The 20,069-nt window shown below is 33.8% G+C and overlaps 1 long non-coding RNA gene and 1 pseudogene across 2 annotated transcripts; both read right to left on the bottom strand.

The window, feature by feature from the left end:
• Positions 1–1,453: 1,453 nt before the first annotated feature.
• Positions 1,454–4,994, bottom strand: LOC148619427 (uncharacterized). 2 transcript variants are annotated; one of them, XR_015921600.1, is made up of 4 exons: positions 4,874–4,893; positions 3,807–3,915; positions 3,209–3,312; positions 1,454–2,637 (listed from the first exon to the last, which is right to left on the bottom strand). It is a non-coding gene; the product is annotated as an uncharacterized LOC148619427 (long non-coding RNA). The 2 variants fall into 2 exon arrangements; XR_015921599.1 differs by lacking the exon at positions 4,874–4,893 and adding an exon at positions 4,965–4,994 and having other exon boundaries at positions 1,455–2,637.
• Positions 4,995–8,530: 3,536 nt separating this feature from the next.
• On the bottom strand, positions 8,531–11,166 carry LOC148619428 (uncharacterized; annotated as a pseudogene).
• Positions 11,167–20,069: the final 8,903 nt, after the last annotated feature.

A 20,069-nucleotide genomic window follows, 5' to 3' on the forward strand; every position in this document is an offset into this window, starting at 1 on the left:
ATTACAAAATAAAGCTGTTCCCTGGATTACTCTTAATATTAGAAAATGAATTTCTTATATTAGAAAATGCATTTTATGTAAAAAAAAAAAAAAAAATTAAAAAAAACCAATATTAAAAAGATTTTTTAATATTACAAATTCTTCTCGATGTGGAAGAAAAAAAACTTTCTTTCAAAGGGGGATAACTTTGAATAGTGAAATAGATATCGTTGAATATGAATTTAAATGCAGGTGCAAAAATTGCTTTGCGTGTAACATTTAGACATTTGAAAATATCAAGCACACTCAGCCAAACGTGAACTGGAAGTGAATATTGTGCCGTTTGAGGTCGAAAAAAACTATATCTTAAAAAAAAACTGCTGGTGACTTGCAGCATATCTTTATTCGATGATATTGAAAGACATGCTGTTCGTCCTTGGTATTGTTTTACGTCTTTACCATGCATCGGCAACCAGAACTAGTCAAAATTATAATGCTTGGGATGCTAATTTTTATTTTGCTTGGTCTTCTACCTTCGAGAAAGGCATCGGAATATCAGATTTAAAAATGCTCCGTGAACGTCATGATATCTGGACTAACAAGACTATATAGTTCAGAATATTATTACGTTCATAGTAGTCTGACGTTGACGCATCACTATTTGAATAAGATCTAAAAAAGGATTACTCCACTTTTCTATGATTTTTTTATATAAATGAAGTAATTATATAAAGAGGCAACCAATTAGTATGAAGCAACACTTGGTACATGGTTCGAAGAGAGGCGACTAAGTAAAATAAAAGTTAGCCTGCCAACTCAAAGACCCAAGACGACCTAATTATTTAAACTACCACAAGACTAAAGTAAAATAAAAACAGAATGAGTTTTTTAGCCACGAGATATACCTATTTTGTACATTTTCTTGTAGTTTACATTCTTACATTTTGTGTTTCTGCATTAAACACAAGACAATTTAAATTTTCAAAACACTGAATTGCAAATCTTGCACCACTTTTTCTTCAACCTACCATGTCATGTGAGTAACCATTGGATGCAGATTCGCATGGGATTTAATGAAATGCATTTTATTTTACAATTTTTGATAAAATAAACTTATAGTTTCAATTTAAAAATCGTGGGATTTTTTTATCCCATGGGATTTTCATAGAATCCCATGGGATTTTTTTTGTGTCCCATGGGATTTTTTTTCTCCCATGGGATTATTTTTGTCCCATGGGATTTTTTTTGTCCCACAGGATTTTTTGTTTGTAAATCAATACAGTTAGAAACATATAAAAATGGGTACATGTGTATGAAGAGGTATTATGATAAGATACCAGAAAGTACAAATGTGTGTGTAGATTGAATAAAGCTATAGAATTTAAATAATTTTACATCTCTATTACTTATAAGCAAGTAATAACCAATGCATTCTCACATTTAGTAAGTATATTTATTACTTTATTAAATTTTATAAGGAATATGCATGTTTTTATGTATTTAATTATTCAACTTAAAAAAGAACTGAAGCTAAATTATCTTGATAAGTGTTATTTCTTGAACATGCTTTATAACAAAATATAGTTCTTTTTTTTTTTTGCATTGCAAAAGTACTGATATTGTTGATAAACTACAAAAAGGTTAGTCTTTCATCACAATTCATAACCATATCCACATTCAACACAGAAGTATCTGTATTTTTTGGCATTTTATGTCCATTCTTAAACAAAAAGTGTTAAAATGCAAAATCAACTTTATTTAATACACCCCCTATAGTGTAAAAATTTGGTTGATTTTGTGCAAAATTTTGGCAAAAATGAGCAAATTAACGCCTAAACCTTCTTTCATAATTTCCAAGGATATGAAATAGATGCCCATGCAATTTGACAGGAATTAAATGTCTGAATCAAAGTCTAACTCATTTTGAACCTTATATCATGGGCAAGAACCACCGTTCATATAAACTATTCCAATTTGGCTAACATAGACATAATAAAAACACCTAATATTGTCATGAATGTAAACAGATATAAAATTACTTAAACAGAAAATGAATGCTTGATACACATTACAGCACATCAAATCATAGTAAGGTACAATAATGTATGTTCTAAGTTTTTCCTGAATCGGCAGACATTTATTAATGATTATTTAAAAAAATTAAAACCTTTTTTGCAATGGTGGGGTTTTGAAAAAAATGAATTGATTTCTTCTGATGAATAAACGTGTAACTACATTCCTATTTCAAAATTTACATGTTTGTTGCTTATGTCTAAATCCCCACAGTTTCCTCCAATTTTACCCTTCTGTGAATGAGGCTGATACATCTAAACTATTTCTTGAATGTCAACACTTTAGCTTCAGTGGGAATAATATTAGCAGTCACAAGTACATGTATGTACATGTATCATATTTAGGTAGCAATGATGATTTCTTTACAACTGTACTCCAGTATCACCAAAAGAAGATTCTCAATTTCTCATTTGATGGTAACAATAGTAAAAGCTCATGTTATGTACTGCACACTTTGTAGTGATGATCTGATCATGATAGTGTTGCTCTTAAATATAATGTGAAAATCCTCCTAAAATTTTGCAGGAATTTCTTGCTGTATACCAGTAGCTATTCTGACCATAGAATCCCAACCAATAATGATACCTAAAAAATAGTTAAGAACTAAAAATGTCATAGTATTGGGTAGATTTTTAATTTTAAAAAATGCAAACAAAGCACAAAAATGTGATGTCAAGGTCAATGGTAATTAACCCTAGAGCATGTAGAAGGCTATACATCTTAAAAATGCTTAACAACATGCCAATTATCAAAAACCTACCTTGAAAGATAATAAAGTAACAACCTACTGTAAACATGATTTGTGTTACTGGCTGACTAATTACTATGAGGGTGATTGGTCAGTTTCAGCAGGCAACAACTACCCCCTCACTTTTCAAAGCCATGCAAAGCATAATCTGTGGGTCTTCAACTCTAAAAGGTTTCTTACAAATATTTATAACTTATTAATGTATTCTGATTTATATGGAACTCATTCATGTATAAAGACAGAACTTAATGTGCTAAGTTGAAAATCTAACTACAAGTAATATGCTTCTTGTGCTCAATTAACTAACAGAGTGCACAACATTAATAACAATTTGAAGTAAACTGATTACCAAAAAAAAACATCAAAATCATGTACAAGTAATGCTTTACCATGCATATATAGGAATACCTGTAATTACAAGTTATCATATGTTGCTCTCACTACAGGATCCAAAACCCAATCCATCAGGTTGGTCAATGTATTAATAGTCATCTGGTATTATCAGGTTGTCCCTACAACATACAAAGCTAAAAGTACTGCACTGAATCTCTACTGATGCATTTCTTCACATATTTTTATTTTTAAATACCTTGAGTGGTTTTGGAGGAGCTGTGCTAACAAGGTTTTCACATTAAAAACCAATCAGTTTAATTATCTCCCTTTATGGGTCTAGTGAATATATTATATCTTTACATAAAGCCTAACTTTCCAATTTTAATGATATAAAAAATTAGATGACTTTTTAATCATTCAAACAGTATGTGTGAAAGTTTCTGATAGTCTGATAAACGAAAAACAAAATCAAACATCTCCACTACTATTTTACGAGTTTAAGTGTGCTTTCTATTAAAATGTGCGTCATGAAAGCTTCCTGTATATTCAAAGCAAAACTGTTTCAGCCTATTTACAATGTCATCAAGATTATGTTAAAAATGTATACCTGTGGATGAAAAAAATTTGTTTAATTATTTAATAATCATTGAGTATTGCATGTATAAGTACTTACTGCTACAGTAAATGTGTCAAATGATAATCGCCCTTTTTAATTGGTCAATATTCTTCTCTAAGAAATGTGTAAGTGTCTCTCTTTTAAATACAAGTCTTCACTTAAAGTTCTGAAAAAATAAAAGTACAGCTAGACAAATTTAGTTGTACAAGTATTAAAATGCCAGCCACATGTGTAAAGATGGAGTTCAATATGGTTCTGTCGAAAATTTTCTGTTGGTATTGAACCTTCCCCCTCCAAAAAAAAACAAAAAACAAAAAAACAAAAAACAAATGCCAATCAACATATTTCAATCTTTGCACACAGCATATCTTATTTTAAGTTCTATTTAAGAACTTTTAAGAACTAACATGTATTAGGAACACATACTAAGCAACAAATCCAGTTAAAACTTTTTGCAGGATTGTCAGGTAGTGCCTGTTTTGTACTGTAAGTAAACAAATTATAAGTCTATTCTACTGACTGAAAACTTGTGACTTGTTCTTGTAATTAATGTTCAAATGAGGTTGAATTGATTACAAATACTTTAATTCTTCTTTGACAGATAAGTAGCTATATGCTGGGCAGATCCAGAAATTTGTAAAAAGGGCTGGGTGTTCATTTTTTCACTAAATAAGTATAGCTGAAAAAAACTCCCCATTACTTAACAAGACATATTTTTAAGTAGAAATATTGATTTTGCTTGCTGGTTAAATATAAATAAAAATATTGCACTTGCTAAGCAAAAATTTTCATCCGGGTCGCCCCCCCCCCACCCCCCCCCACTCTTTGTAATGTCCATTATTATTTTATAAGCCTTGCAAAGATGGTACATATACAGTAAAGCTCACGATGCTCGCTGATTTAGGAAATGCCTACTCCATATTATAAACTTGATAAGGAGTGACCAGTCCCTGTAATATAAATTCCCTGACCACGGTAACTTAATCATTAAATATTACAATTACAGTGAAAAAAAGGATTCTTCAGATACAATAAATATTCCCCCTTCAAATAAAATACTTTTAAAAAAATTCTAATTTTATAATGGGTAAACACCGCACGAGAATTCAGCTGTAGTTCCCAACCTGTGACTGTGGAAGGAGGAAACTGTTTCAGGAGCAGAGTAGTCAGAGTAAATCATGAAGATTTTCTGGAGCAGTACATCTCCTAACTTACTGTAGTCGGAACTTGACGTATGCATTAATTGCTGTATTGAATTCGTTAGTTTCTGAACGACTGCAGCATCAAGGTCTCAGTATCGTATTAATTTTCCCATAGACCTCTATAGTGAAGTGCATATTTTTAGGATTTTTTAAAAAATATGTAAATTGATTCAATAAAACTTTCACTTATGTAGCATTTCTAAGGACATGTGAAAAAATAATTTCCTGCAAAGAAAATAGGGTGAGTCCACGAAGATTGGACAGAAAAGTAGTCTTGAACTATAAATAGCCATTTTCCCTACTTTCACTTTCGTTTTGCACTCACCTAACCAACCTTTTCAGTGGAACATTTTTATGATATTATGTTAGATTTTCTTTTAAAAAAGTTCTTCATCTTACAGTGTGATGTTTGCTCTATTTTTTAAGTCATTGTTCATGTCTTTTGACAAAACATTAGTTTGTAGAGAGGCAAAAAGAAAATGCACTATATTTTTATGGCATCCATGTTTTGACGTACACCCGCTCAGGGATATGCAATACGATACTGGTACCTCAACACTTATCTCGCTGCTGGGACGATGTCATAGCGGGGAATGAACCGTATACAAAAGCGTCTTGTGTCATGCGTGATTTCGGCACCCCGTTTCGCCACTGACTGACAATACATATCTGAGATTTCCTCTGTAATTATCCTTTCGTATAACACTTGTTGTTATATCGATGCAGGAACGCACAAGATGAGCATTCCAGTAACGTAGTAAATAGTTGTACAAAAAGTTATTTCATAGCTAGCGAAGGAGTTAAATTTAGGTAAATGCTATGTATAATATAAATCATTGGGCTAACGAATGAAACTGTACTTTCTCGGGATTTTGTCTTGATTAAACATAGTACGTGTACATTTTAATACCCAGATCTAACGTAAGATGCTGGCATTTCCGTTCGTCCATAGGATGGTGCCATATCAGAAAATAACTTCCATGCAAGCGAACCTCTTTCACGGGCTGCAGTAATTCGGTTTTGTAATGTAAATTAAAGCATGGACTGTAAAATCAAGCAAATGAGCAACTCAGACTACACTAAACTTGTTACATTTTTTGAAAGTTCAATGACAGCTTTCTCCACAATTTCTTAATTAATTTTGATTAAACTTACCCCCAGCATGTTGGACTTAACATCGAATGTTACTTATGTGCATTCCAAGATAACTGCTTTAAGGATGCTTGCAATGAAAATTAATTCAACTAAATTCAAAGGTACCATATGTATTATCATGCAGATTTGTTTTTCACCATTTCAGGAACCAGCCACCTGCTTGCCTCTATGGTGAATGACTAATTCAGTATATGCAAACTTGATAGCTTATCATATCAGGTATACACTGTTCTCCAGAATTTTTGTACTCCTGCTTTTTGAGACGGCACATATTATGGCATACTGGTGTCCGTCCATCTGTTCTTCATACTTTGCACAATAAATCAAAGGTGCTGCCACGAACTTATATAGAAAGCACTTTATCTGTGTGTCTGTTTGTCTGTTCATGTTATCTTTTAGATGTCTGATTGCAAGTAATTTCAGCTGTTGATATTAGAAATGAACATATATCAAGTAAGAAAAAATAAGATCACTTTGATTACAAATAAAATGGTATTGTAAAATATTTTATATATTTTGTTTGCATAAAGATTTTTACTTGTTTTATTCTACAGAGACGAGAAATGAAGCATGTTTCATGGGTTGAAGCTGACCAAGAAGAAAAAGAAGTGCCAAAAAGCTGATTATGGACCTGAATTTAGACTTCCATTAGAATTTTTATAATTTAATTAAATACTAAGATAAAAGTACTGATCATACAGCATTCTTAGTTTATATTCTTAAACAGCATATTTATAGTCAGAGTGTATTTGAATATTTTTTTCAATTTCGTTGTTTTACATTTGTGGTTGATAAGTGAATTTTCAAAGTGATTTTATTTCAAAGCTATAAAAGATTAAAAATTTCAAAAACATCCCAAAACAATACAAAAAACCTCTCTCTTTTAGTCATTCAGCTTTTTTATTCATACTGCACAGAAGAAAAATGCACTAAGTGAATATGTAAGGCATACACTCTCTATGACTATCATTGTATTTTAACACAAGATATCCCATGGGAGAAATTAAAATCCCATGGGAGAAAAGAAGTCCCATGGGAGAAAAAAATCTCATGGGAGGAAAAAAATCCCATGGGACACAAAAAAATCCCATGGGATTCTATGAAAATCCCATGGGATAAAAAAATCCCATGAATTTTAAATTGTAACTACAAATTTATTTTAGTAAATATTGTAAAACAAAATGCATTTTATTAAATCCCATGCAAATCTGCATCCAATGATTACTCACATGACATGGTAGGTTGAAGAAAAAGCGGCGCAAGATTTGCAATTCAGTGTTTTGCAAATTTAAATTGTCTTGTGTTATTATAATTTCTTGGTAAATTCCTGTCATGGTTCGACCTTTCGACCGCATGGTAAGGAGCATTAAATCAGAACAAAAACTTACACGTGGTTCTCGGTTTTCGAAAAAGTTTTTGGGTGGCTCTTACAAAATCGTCGGCCTCATCAGTTCTTGGGGATTGTGACCTAGATCAATTATTATCTAATGCTGCCCTCGAATTTCTTGTCACATTTAAAATTTGTTCTATTTCCGTCTCAATATTGGCAATCCGAAGGCTAAATATGGCAAGACTTGTGCCTTACCCAAAATCACTTGTTCTGTAGAAATTAATTTTCTAATATTATAAAATGGGTTTGTTGTATTCAATTACGATTTTTATAATATTAGAAAATCATTTTGTAATATTAAAAAATGCAACTGATTTTTCAATATTGCAAAGTGATTTTCTAATATTACAAATTCATTTTTTAATATTACAAAATGTGTGATGTTTTGTAATATTACTAAATCAGGAATTTGTAATATTAGTAAATGAATTTTTAATATTACAAAATATTTTCTGATATTAAAAAACTATTTTGTAATATAAAAAAGTATGTTTTCTAATATTTCAAAATAAGTGTTTTTTTTTTAATATTAAAAAATGATTTTTCAATATTACAAAGTCATTTTCTAATATTACAAATTAGATTTCTGGACAACATATATAGCTATCTGGAACAGACAGACAGGGTGAAACCTATTTAATACCCACGCTCGCTCCGTTGCAAAATTAAAAAAACATTCACAAATTTGTTTTTAAGCTTGTTAAAGGAGGCAAAATATTGCTCAGAACCCTGGCCGGGAGCTAGGGCGATCTGCCCACAGAGCAACTGGGTTGTGTGTCCCAAGTGGCGGAATGGGGTAATCCTGGCATGTTCCATGTTGGGGTCGTTATGCCATAATACGAAAAACCAGACCGCAACAAAAAACAAAAAAACAAATTGAGTTGCCATCTGTTGTCTGAATGATGGAGGGACTACTAGTAAGTAATACTTTAATTAATTTCAGTTTATTGAACATAAGAAACCGTAACATTTTATTGGCATACAATTTAGGGCTACACTAACGATAACTTTCGATTTCTGTTCTTTTATGCCTTCTATAATTTTATCAAAACATCATAGTTATACATTTCCTTTAAAACTTGGATGCATTTTCTAAGTTTCTCCTTGTTTGAACCGTTCCGGATTTCGAAAACTTCTTGCAATGCGGATAGCTCTGTGTCATTTACGATTCTTACAGGTTCCGTATCGGCACCAGTCACACCAAGATCATCCAGCGTAATGCCAAACCGAGATAAACCAGTGGCGAGTCGTTCCCCTATATCTTGTGAGGCACTGAGAAACTCATTAGGTGACGTGTACCTCCGTGAAATATTATCGAGCATTCCAGATAGCCATATTTGTTGTGGCGATTTATGATTTTCTGTCCGTAGTTTGTGGACATTCCAGCCCTTTCGAAATGCCTCTAAATCAGCGTTGATAGCTGGCAAATACACGTAGTGTAACGCTTTTCTTTCTATGGGGTCCTCTAAATTATACTGTTCCTCTAATTAAAAAAACTCATGATAGTATTTGCTGTTGACTTGGAAGTGCATGTCTCACCACAGTCGTACGATCCTCTGGTCATGGGTCGATTTCCCTGTGATGTGGTGAGATCCATTTCTCAGGAGGTTTAGAAAAAGAGCCATCTGTGTGTTCTCATTAACATGGTCCGATCTTACTCGTGATGGTAAACCATAGTAGGGACATGCCCTTACAAACTCGGTTAAAACCGTGGAAGACCTGTTGTCAACGTTGCATTTTAGAAATGTTATAATCCTACTGAATCCATCGATGCAACCATGTGTCACAAATGCCCATCTGGAAAGAAATACAAGACGATTCAAGCCAATGACGCTAAAAAACAGAAACAAAAAACAAAGAACAAAACACGGTTTTTTAGTGTATGGCAAAACAAAAACCACGTTTTTTTTTGTTTTGGGCCATGGATTATATTATCATACAAAAAAATCGTTAAAATGGCATTTTTGTCGAATTTTGGACAATATATTTAATTAAACTCATAGACTCAAGCACTTGCGATACTTTCATTTACGTGCCCGTTTCTAATTCTCTTATGTTACAAATCCTGTGAATGTCAGGTTAAACACATCTCCGAGAACTCATTCGGACATTAAGTAGTGTCCAAGAAAAGTTTTATATGTCCATCTAGATGCCAAAGGTCATTTGGGATTGGAACATTGTATGGTAGTCTATATACAGCTCGGGACCATCTAATAGCACAACCATCCGGATCTACCCTTTTTAGCGATTCATGAACGCTTCTGCGCTGTACTTTTACCTGAGAATTTGCTAGGTATCCTTGCATCATCTAAAAATATGACATATTTTATTTTTATTCACTGCAAATAGCTTTTATTTCACTGTGTCATTAGACCCTTTGTGAAAAACCTTCATGTGCTCCTTCTGATAGAATTTAATTTTGATTGAATTCAAGTTACACAAAATGTTTGGGATTTATATATTTATTAATCCGTTTCCTTGTCTTAAGTGTCTTCCTGGCTACCAGTTTTTAGTGGAGTCCGAGTCGCTTATTTACTTTTGTTACTTTGTATGTATGATTTTAGTTACTTTATGTTCTTTGTTGTGTATGTCTGTTTTCCATGTCTGGTCTTTGTCCCTGGATTACATTCTTTTGATTACCGCTATAACCTTGGTTCCCTTGATTACTCTTAAGCATTCATATGTTTGCATCGATATGTCGTTTCTTATTCACGGCCGTCAAATGGTTAACCGAGGAGTTCATTAGGAGTCTGGGAACATTGGTAAACATTTTGAGGCTTTTGGATTTTAACGTTTATTTTTATATGAATTTAAAGGAAAAACTAAAATTTCTTGTTTGTTTTTTACATCACGAGACCAAGTTTGTTAACCGATAGACGGACCGCTTTCCAATGTTAACCGACTGTCATCGGACTCCCTCCTCGTTTTATCATTTGACGGTCGTGTTGTTAGACCCGTGACCAAGCAGTGTCGGGACTAGCTATAGTATAGATGTTTTGACTGATAAGGACGCGCATCTGTACGTCTCTATAGTTTCAATCTGTCCGTCCTTCTGTATGTCTGTGTTAGTGCTAAAACATAGACACGATTTCACACCACATTGAAATTTTAAACAATTATTTATTATCATATTAAGGAGGGATCAAGCGAGCCATGAATAGAAGGGTGATGTCCATGGACATATATAAGACAGGGAAAACAGACACAAACCACAAAGACCATAAGAGAATTAAAAAAGTACATACTAAAACAAAAGATGAGCAACCCGGACTCCACTGTAAAATGGGAGTGTTGACCAGGTACACGGGTAGGGTAGGTATGTATGGTTACATTTGGTTTTATATGGATTTCGACTAGGGAGCAAAGTTATCCTATACATGTCAGCGTCGTAGAATTATTGTTTTTGCTGCGTTTCTAATTACCGTTAATGCAAAAGTTTATTGCGGACTTCAGATTATCGGTTTTCCGCTTGAGTGTGCAGCAGTTATTGTATAGAATGTCGATTCCGATTAACACATTATCTGAACCCACGACTGAGGAAACGATTCTTTCATTTCAGCAACACGGTCGTCTAATTCGTTGTTTTTAATGTCAGTGTACTAAGTTGGAGTTGTTGCTCTTTGAGTCTCTTGTAGACGGTTTTCCCGGAACACTGAAAGTGGTCAGCCATGGCCCCGTGCAGGTCCGGGTGTTAAAAGAATAGGCCTGCAGCAGCGCTAAGCTTGTCGTATAAGGCGACTAAATAGTGCTCAGAAACCTAGCCGGGGGCTAGGCGCTCTTGCCCACAGAGCAACTGGGATATGTGCCCCAGGTGGTGGAATGGGGTACCTCTGGCGTGTTACATGCTGGGGTTGTCAGGCTATAATACGGAAAACCTGACCGCAAACCATAGTGGTGCACCGTGTTGGGAAAGATGCCACGTTCCTCGCACGTTAAAGAACCCTGCTGTGGTATTCGATAGGAGTAGGAACCTTTGCGCTCCGCCACAGGAGGCTAAATTGCCCGACCTTACCCATCCCCCCTTTTTCCATTGGCAATCAAAATTTGTCGACCCTATTATCCTTGTGACCCATCCTTTCTTTTTTTCATTTCATGTTCATTTTATCATCCATTTCATGTTCATTGTCTGAATATAGCTGAAATATTGCTGCTCGGACGTTAAACCCCAACAAACAAACAAAAACAAACATCAATGAATGATCATCAACAATTGAGTCCTTGTATAGGTTTTGCTTTTATAATTGTTTAATACAGTTTAATATACTCGATATTATATCAATTATGAAAGGGATATAACAAACATAAAAACCTGCAAACACGTGCATCTATGGGATTTTCGATTTCAGTGATTTATTCAAGGTTTACGTTCAACTTTGCAATATTTTTGCAAATATATGTAATAGAACTTGGGTCATGTTCAGTTGCGTAAACGTGCCTCTATAGTAGTCCGTCAATGTCAAGGTGAAATTAGGTCAATTTGACCCATAATTCACATTTCAGTAATTTGGTGGAGGCTTATTTCAGACAGCTATTTTAGCAGTTGCGTACTGGTGCATATATCTGGTAGTTATCAGTGTCAAGGCGAAATCTTGTCACCATAACCTTATTTATTTGTTTATCACACTTTCTAAGGACATTAAAGAAATTGTCTATGTACATGTTACATTGTACAGTTTTTTTTTAGACTTGCGGAGAACTTATTAAATTGTAATTCAATTACTTTGCTGATACACTCATCATACGGGTGCGTTCCCATTTCGCCTTGGCTGTGAATTACAGTTGAAAAAGGTAAAAATTTACTAAGTCGAAATGAGATTTTTTTGTTGTAAAACAAGACGAGGTGTTGTTACAATGATTAAGACAAAATAATTATAAAAGTTTTATAATAGTTTGTTTTTGCTTATTTTAAGCTATTAATTTCTCAAAAGAAATAAGAGAGTAGATTAGAAACTTGAATGGAACTCTTTAAAAATTTAAATTATTAGTACAAATACAATTCATGGGCTACTAAAGAAAATAATAAAAAAAAAAAAACAAAACAAAATTAAGTTCAAACATTGAATATGATATTTTCAAATAAATTTAAAGGGTGTATATGCATATGACTGGATAAAACTACTGAAGTTGTTATCAAAGTATTTATTACAAAGATGTAATCTTCATATTCTTTATTTATTTGCAAATTCAATATCAATGAATTAACTCAATTTTGGAGCATAAATAACTGATAATTAAATGAAATAAGCTAAACATCATTTAACTGAAAGTTAATTTATATATATTTAAAGCTTTGTGACTTGGTACAATTTTGTTCTTAAAATCCTTTAACAATTCGAACCATTGATGATACATGTATGCTAGTGACAGGAACAGATATTTTGCCAATCTCCAGTCGTATGAACGCCATACGAGACCGTTCCAGCCCATGCATCTGGTGAATGGGTTGAACAATGCTTTTGTTAAGTTTGAAAACTGGATTAGTTATTATTGGTTAAATTTGTCAACTTTTAGAATTTAAAGCTGCATTAGCTGCCAATTTGTTCAGTTTTGATTGTACTGATTTTTTTCTAATTCAATGAAATAAGTTTGTAGTCAAGCAATTGAAGCAATTAATGTTGATAATACCTACAGATTATTGTGAAAACAACGTTGTTTTTTTTTAATCAGAGAAGGTCGGTAGCTCTGATCTAATTAATTTTCGCCTTTACTTTCGAAGATTGCCGACTGGATATTCACCTGGGTTGAAAATACTTTAACCTTGGTAAAAAAAATAACAATAATGGATACACATGCAGGTAAGCACGTGTCTTATTTTCATTTCATTACAGTGCGTAAATTTCAAAAGGATCCTTGCGTTATATTCGATTTTATTTCTTTTAAGGCTTCCGTCCGTCAGTCCTCCTTTCCGTTGAATAACCACTTTCGCTTTGCAATCAGATTTTTTATTAAAGAAGCGACCCTTACACCACAAGCGCGGATTAAGGTCACCAGAAGTCATATGCATACGATTTTTTTTGTCTTGCAAGACAATAAATAGACATCTATGTCATGTATTGAATGCATTTTATTTGTGGATATCAGGTTATTAGTTTTTTTTTTTTTTTCAATTATATTAATTTGTTTTTTAATTGAAAAAACGAATTTACCAGAGCGCCTAAGATATACATCACTTGCCTGAGCTGGCTGCCTGTTTATGGTAGCGTCACTATTGGGGGCACAATTAGGGAAGAAATATTAAAAAAAAGTAAAAACAAACAAACAAGCAAACAAAAACCCGTTTTATAAAAATATAACTTAGATTATAAAATGATAAGGATTGCAGTATAAAGAAAATAACAGTACATTGACTAGAAATGAAAGCTATATTCAAATTAAGCACGAATCGGAAAAAAGCTCAGCGGGCCTCGCGTTTTACTCCGATTCTAAGCCTCACCCGCATATTGTTTTTATTTCTAGTCAATGTACAGTTTTGTCTATAAAAGCACAAAATATACATTTCACTTAATAAAATGAATATACAAGATCTCATTGTGCTTTAGTTAAATCCAAATTTTAATAAGGCGAAACGGGAATAATTTTATGTACCAAACTTGACAGCTATGGCGAAATAGGAACAAACAACGATATTTCACATCCCTGCTCTCATCGCATAAAGTGCAAGGTCCACACGTGTGGGTGGCCACGATATGTATTAAAATACTATTACATGTATATATTTTAGCTGTAGTACCGAAAAATAGCTCGAGTTAGCTATTGCCATTAATGTGAGATCAGATGGTTACCAGTGCATTATTTATCTGCCCTATACCTCTGTTTGTTTTGGTTAGTTTTTTTTCTTCTAGCTGTTGTTCAATGCACGTTAATGCTTGTTCAAAGTTTTCAATTGCTTCTCTTGTCAATAATATTTATGCATTCTCCGAGTTTTGCTCGGCCCTCCACTAAACACCGTCGAAGCAAAACTATATTTTCTGCGAAAGCAGCCGCCTCTACTCTTAAAAGAATTTCGTTTATCTCGCTTCTTAACGTGCCATGCGCCATGTTTATTTCCTTTTCACATGACCTTGCGCCAACTTTTTTTAATATTAAAAAACGCCGCCAATATTAATATTAGATTGTTCTTCCATGGAAGAAATCCCTAACTTAAGTACATTTTTAATATTACAAATTGATTTTTTAATATTAGAAAATGAATTTGTAATATTAAAAATTCAAAGAGATTTTCTAATATTGAAGCCCCGTGCAGGTCCGGGTGTTAAAAGAATAGGCCTGCAGCAGCGCTAAGCTTGTCGTAAAAGGCGACTAAATAGTGCTCAGAAACCTAGCCGGGGGCTAGGCGCTCTTGCCCACAGAGCAACTGGGATGTGTGCCCCAGGTGGTGGAATGGGGTACCCCTGGCGTGTTACATGCTGGGGTTGTCAGGCTATAATACGGAAAACCTGACCGCAAACCATAGTGGTGCACCGTGTTGGGAAAGATGCCACGTTCCTCGCACGTTAAAAAACCCTGCTGTGGTATTCGATAGGAGTAGGAACCTTTGCGCTCCGCCACAGGAGGCTAATTGCCCGACCTTACCCATCCCCCTTTTTCCAGTGGCAATCAAAATTTGTCGACCCTATTATCCTTGAGACCCATCCTTTTTTTTTCATTTCATGTTCATTTTGTCATCCATTTCATGTTCATCGTCTGAATATAGCTGAAATATTGCTGCTCGGACATTAAACCCCAACAAACAAACAAACAAACAAACTAATATTGAAAATTCTTAATTGAATACAACAAATCTATTTTCTAATATTAGAAATTCAATTTCTAATATTAGAAAAAACTGTTTTCTAATATTAAAAAAAAAATCATTTTTCAATATTAGAAATTCAATTCTATATATTCTTTCTGATATTAGAAATCTTATTTGTAATATTAAAAAAATGATTTTGTAATATTAAAAAATGATGTTGTAGTATTAAAAAATGATTTTGTAATATTAAAAAAAAAATCATTTTTTAATATTAGAAAACACACATTTTTTGTCCACTTTGGCTTGCCATACTTTTCTCTTTTGTCTTCGTAGATATTCGGAATGCATTCCTCTCAGCTGGTGCTAGTGCCCCTGGAGAAGGTAAAACAATTTTGGTATGTCTTATGTACTCATAGCCGGAAATTGGCCACAATATAAGAGTAATCAAGGGATCCAATATTATAACAAATCAAAAGAATGTAATTCAGTTACAAAGACAAGGCATGGAAAACGGACATACACAACAACGAACATAAAATAAATAAAATAATATACATACACAATAACAAAAGTAAATTACCAACTCGGACTCCTCTAAAATATGGGAGCATGGAGTAGGTGCAACGGTAGGGTAAGCGTCCTTATAATTCATAAATATTCAAAAGGTCACGTGGTTAATAAGTTACAATTGCGCAATTTTTTGAAAATCGAATTTTTTATTCCCTTGTATGGGCCATCACTGGTTACAGAAAATATTGTCAAAACACATTACGACGAATGGTTTCATAGATGATCATATTAAATTCGCTTGAATGCATTTATTTAAAGTTGAACATCATGTGTTCAACGGAAACCCACATTTTTAGTTGAAACTACTTTAAATCGTATATTAAAAATGAAAATTTACGTAATCAGGAACTCCCAAATTTGTCGCTCTATAGTTCTCGTCAGTTGAAAATAGTTCGCAGCTCATAAAAACCAGCAATGGAATATGAAAGTTAACTACAATTTTTTTACTATTGTTAGGAGATATATACATACATTCATGCTGCTCTCTTCGAATTGATGTAATTCATAGCGCCTGTAAATTTCAATGTATATGTTTCATTTTCGCGCCGCGGCTCTAATACTGGTGTACGCTTTAATTATCACCAAATTTGACCATGAATTTTCCTTGTAGAATTAATAGGAACTGATTTAATATTCAAATGTGCCAACTGTGCCTAATGTCTAGATATGTATGTTATTTTATTAGAATAGTCGTTTTTAATATTTACGGAATGCAAGCCATTTTAGCAAATTTTTTTTTTCAAACAGACAAAACCCACAAACACCCGACAATACGGTTTGCGGTCTCATTGGGAAAGGGAAAACAGTAGAAAACATTTTTTTTAAAACTTACACTACTTTCTCTCCGATGTTTGTTTGTTTGTTTGTTGAGGTTTAACGTCCGAGCAGCAATATTTCAGCTATATTCAGACAATGAACATGAAATGAAAAAAAAAGGATGGGTCACAAGGATAATAGGGTCGACAAATTTTGATTGCCAATGGAAAAAGGGGGGATGGGTAAGGTCGGGCAATTTAGCCTCCTGTGGCGGAGCGCAAAGGTTCCTACTCCTATCGAATACCACAGCAGGGTTCTTTAACGTGCGAGGAACGTGGCATCTTTCCCAACACGGTGCACCACTATGGTTTGCGGTCAGGTTTTCCGTATTAGAGCCGGACAACCCCAGCATGTAACACGCCAGGGGCACACATCCCAGTTGCTCTGTGGGCAGAGCGCCTAGCCCCCGGCTAGGTTTCTGAGCACTATTTAGTCGCCTTTTACGACAAGCTTAGCGCTGCTGCAGGCCTATTCTTTTAACACCCGGACCTGCACGGGGCCTTTCTCTCCGATAAGTACATGAATGGTTTTAATAAGTCATTCAAAAAGTACAAATTTTAAAGTACTCCGCGGCTCTAATAATTTTAATATTTGAAGTTTACTGCTGTCCATTGCCCCAATTTGACAGTGAACCAGTCTTTCCGATGACAAATTTGTCGAAATTTACTCTTCTTTACCTAAAACCTAAAGAAATGAAGCCGAAGTCAGGATATGAAAAAAAGGACTATTTTATTCACTTTTTTCAGGACCTTCGGGCTGTTGCCTAGATATATCCATTTATCATACAAACTTTCTTTTTTAACCGTCCGTTGACTATTGCCTAGAGTTAACCAGTTCGGTAACTTTGTTATCACCCTTCATGAAAGAACAAGACAGCAAATGAAAACTTAATCTAGCAATATGAAATTCTTCATAAAACGCAAGTGACATCAAGTGTTATTAAAAGATAACACATGAACTATGGTATATTTCAAATTTGTTTGGTTAAGACGCAAAATCATAACAAAGATATTTAAAAAAAAATGCTATATGGAGTACTTAGAAGGTAAAACATATTGTATTATCATTGTGTGAGAAATATATGTAAGATATATAACATACAATGAATGACTGGTGTTCTATACTTTGTTAAATATATATTTGTATCCATGATTTCACAGAGACATCTAAAGCATTACCCTACAAACTGAGTGTGAACCATCATCCGTTATAAATCAAATCAAAGATGAATTATGTTTTCCGGTCAATCTTAAACTAGTATCTATTCCTTTTAAACGTTTACTTACAAAACATTTATATCGAATACAGTGCCTCAACGATTGTTTTCAATCTCATAGAATAAACAAAAAAGGTTTATGAGATTTTTTTTTCACGAAAGAAAAATAGTTGTTTGAGAAACGGGGTTGAATTTGTCACATCAATCGTCGGTTTAGTTATATATCCAGACAGTTATACAATCAATGCGTCGTTTTCTTTTTAGAGAGAAATTATTCAAAAAGACTCACGATGGTTGACATTTACAAATTAAATAATTCTATTCTTGTTTTAAAAAAGCTTCCACGTTAACACATGAAACAAGTTATATCTATTATAAGAACAGGTATGGTGTATACATATATGTCACAGAGACAACAAACCCACCGGGATGAAAATGTCAGCCAACTTCAACCCATTGGTCTTCAATCAACGATGAAGAAACCTCGCACCACATGGCAGGCTGCAGCTGACCCCAAAACATCATTATACATAGGTACAGCGAAAGAGTTGCCCCTTTATACTCAATTAACATGAAAAATAAACTCAACGAGAAAACGAAACAAGACATTAGGAGGCCAGAAGTTCCTGACTTGGGATAGGCAAACAATGCTGCGGGGACAAAGTAATTTGTCGTGATAAAAAACCCTCTCCTTTTATAATTCTTGCCATTGTGGAAAATGTAACACAATTTAACACACTTAAAAAACAGTTCAAAAAGGACTGAGTCCCGTGTTACAACGGAAATAAAGAAACTGAATATAAATTACACAAATGTACTAACTAAGGACTATTAGAAGTTAACTGATATGCCAGCTCCAGACCAGTTTAAACTTATAAAAATTATGTCCCCATTGTATGTACAATCAATCCCGATTCTTCCAATGCTGCGTTGAGATAGAGTAATCAAGGGAACCAAGGTTATAGCGGTAATCGAAAGAATGTAATCCAGGGACTAAGACCAGACATGGAAAACAGACATACACAACAAAGAATACAAAGTAACTGAAATCATACATACAAAAGTAACAAAAGCAAATGAGCAACTCGGACTCCACTGAGAGTCACAGTACATAAGTCAGGGTCATACAATAAAGACACAACCCATATCATGCCAAAAACTGCTTTTGAATTTAGTGTTGTATCAATTTTGATTCTTAAAAATTTGACAATAACATCATAACTGTATCCCTTACGAATGAGCCTATTTAACTTCGAGTTTTTGGTACTTTGTGTAAAATATTGTTGTAAATCAAAGGATGAGAGTTACCCGCACTTTTTAATCGTTTACAAGTACGCCTTTATTTGAGAGTGAGAACCTTATATTGGTTGAAAAAAATGTGAATGTTTTTTACGAGCTTGTGATATCGAACACCTTCATGTAGTAATTTCTCGGTTATATGTATAAAGATTCCTTTTGTTAAAATCAGAAACATTGTTACTAATCGAACCAGTTGTGATATGTTAACACCATATAATGATGACAAGGGGACGTTACCATCTAAACACGGACTGTTGACAATAGGGAATACAAAAGTATTATCAATATTTGCTTCATTCAAAGACAAGTTCTACAGGACATATATATTTAGTATAAATACAGTAGTCAGCGTTGTTTAGAGCAAACATATCGTTCAGATATCTAAAGGTGTTATAAAATTGTCTACCAAATGTTGTTTGAAATGGTCTTTGTTTTTTTTTAGCCATAAATTTTGATTCGTAATAGTACAGAATGACGTCCGCAATAAGAGGTGCACAATTGGTCCCTATAAGAATTCAAATAACTTGATGAAAAACGGTTTCGCCAAAGCGTACCAAAATGCTGTCTAACACTAATTCGATTGCTGTAAGCATATCAAAAGGAGCCCAAATAACGTAGTTTTTAGTTACTAAAATAATGTTTTAACAAAAATGCTTACTTTATAGATTTGTTTTCCTTTATCTATTATTACAAACAAAAGAAGTTAATTATGCAAAATGACCTTTACCCAGATAGATTGTCTAAGTTACAGGGAGTACTTTTGTGTAAATTTCTAATATAGGTGCCACTTCGGTAGAAATGGATATTTCAATTTCAGTGTGGTGGACAGGTCTTGTAATTGATAAATGGATGTTTTCTAGAAAAGCAGAGGACGCTTACCCTACCGGTGCACCTGGTCCATGCTCCCAGTTTTTAGTGGAGTCCGAGTTGCTCATTT

Source organism: Perna viridis, chromosome 4, assembly GCF_037379345.1.
Source record: "Perna viridis isolate PV_CMFRI_1.1 ecotype Kerala chromosome 4, ASM3737934v1, whole genome shotgun sequence".
Classification (NCBI taxonomy): Eukaryota; Metazoa; Mollusca; class Bivalvia; order Mytilida; family Mytilidae; genus Perna; species Perna viridis.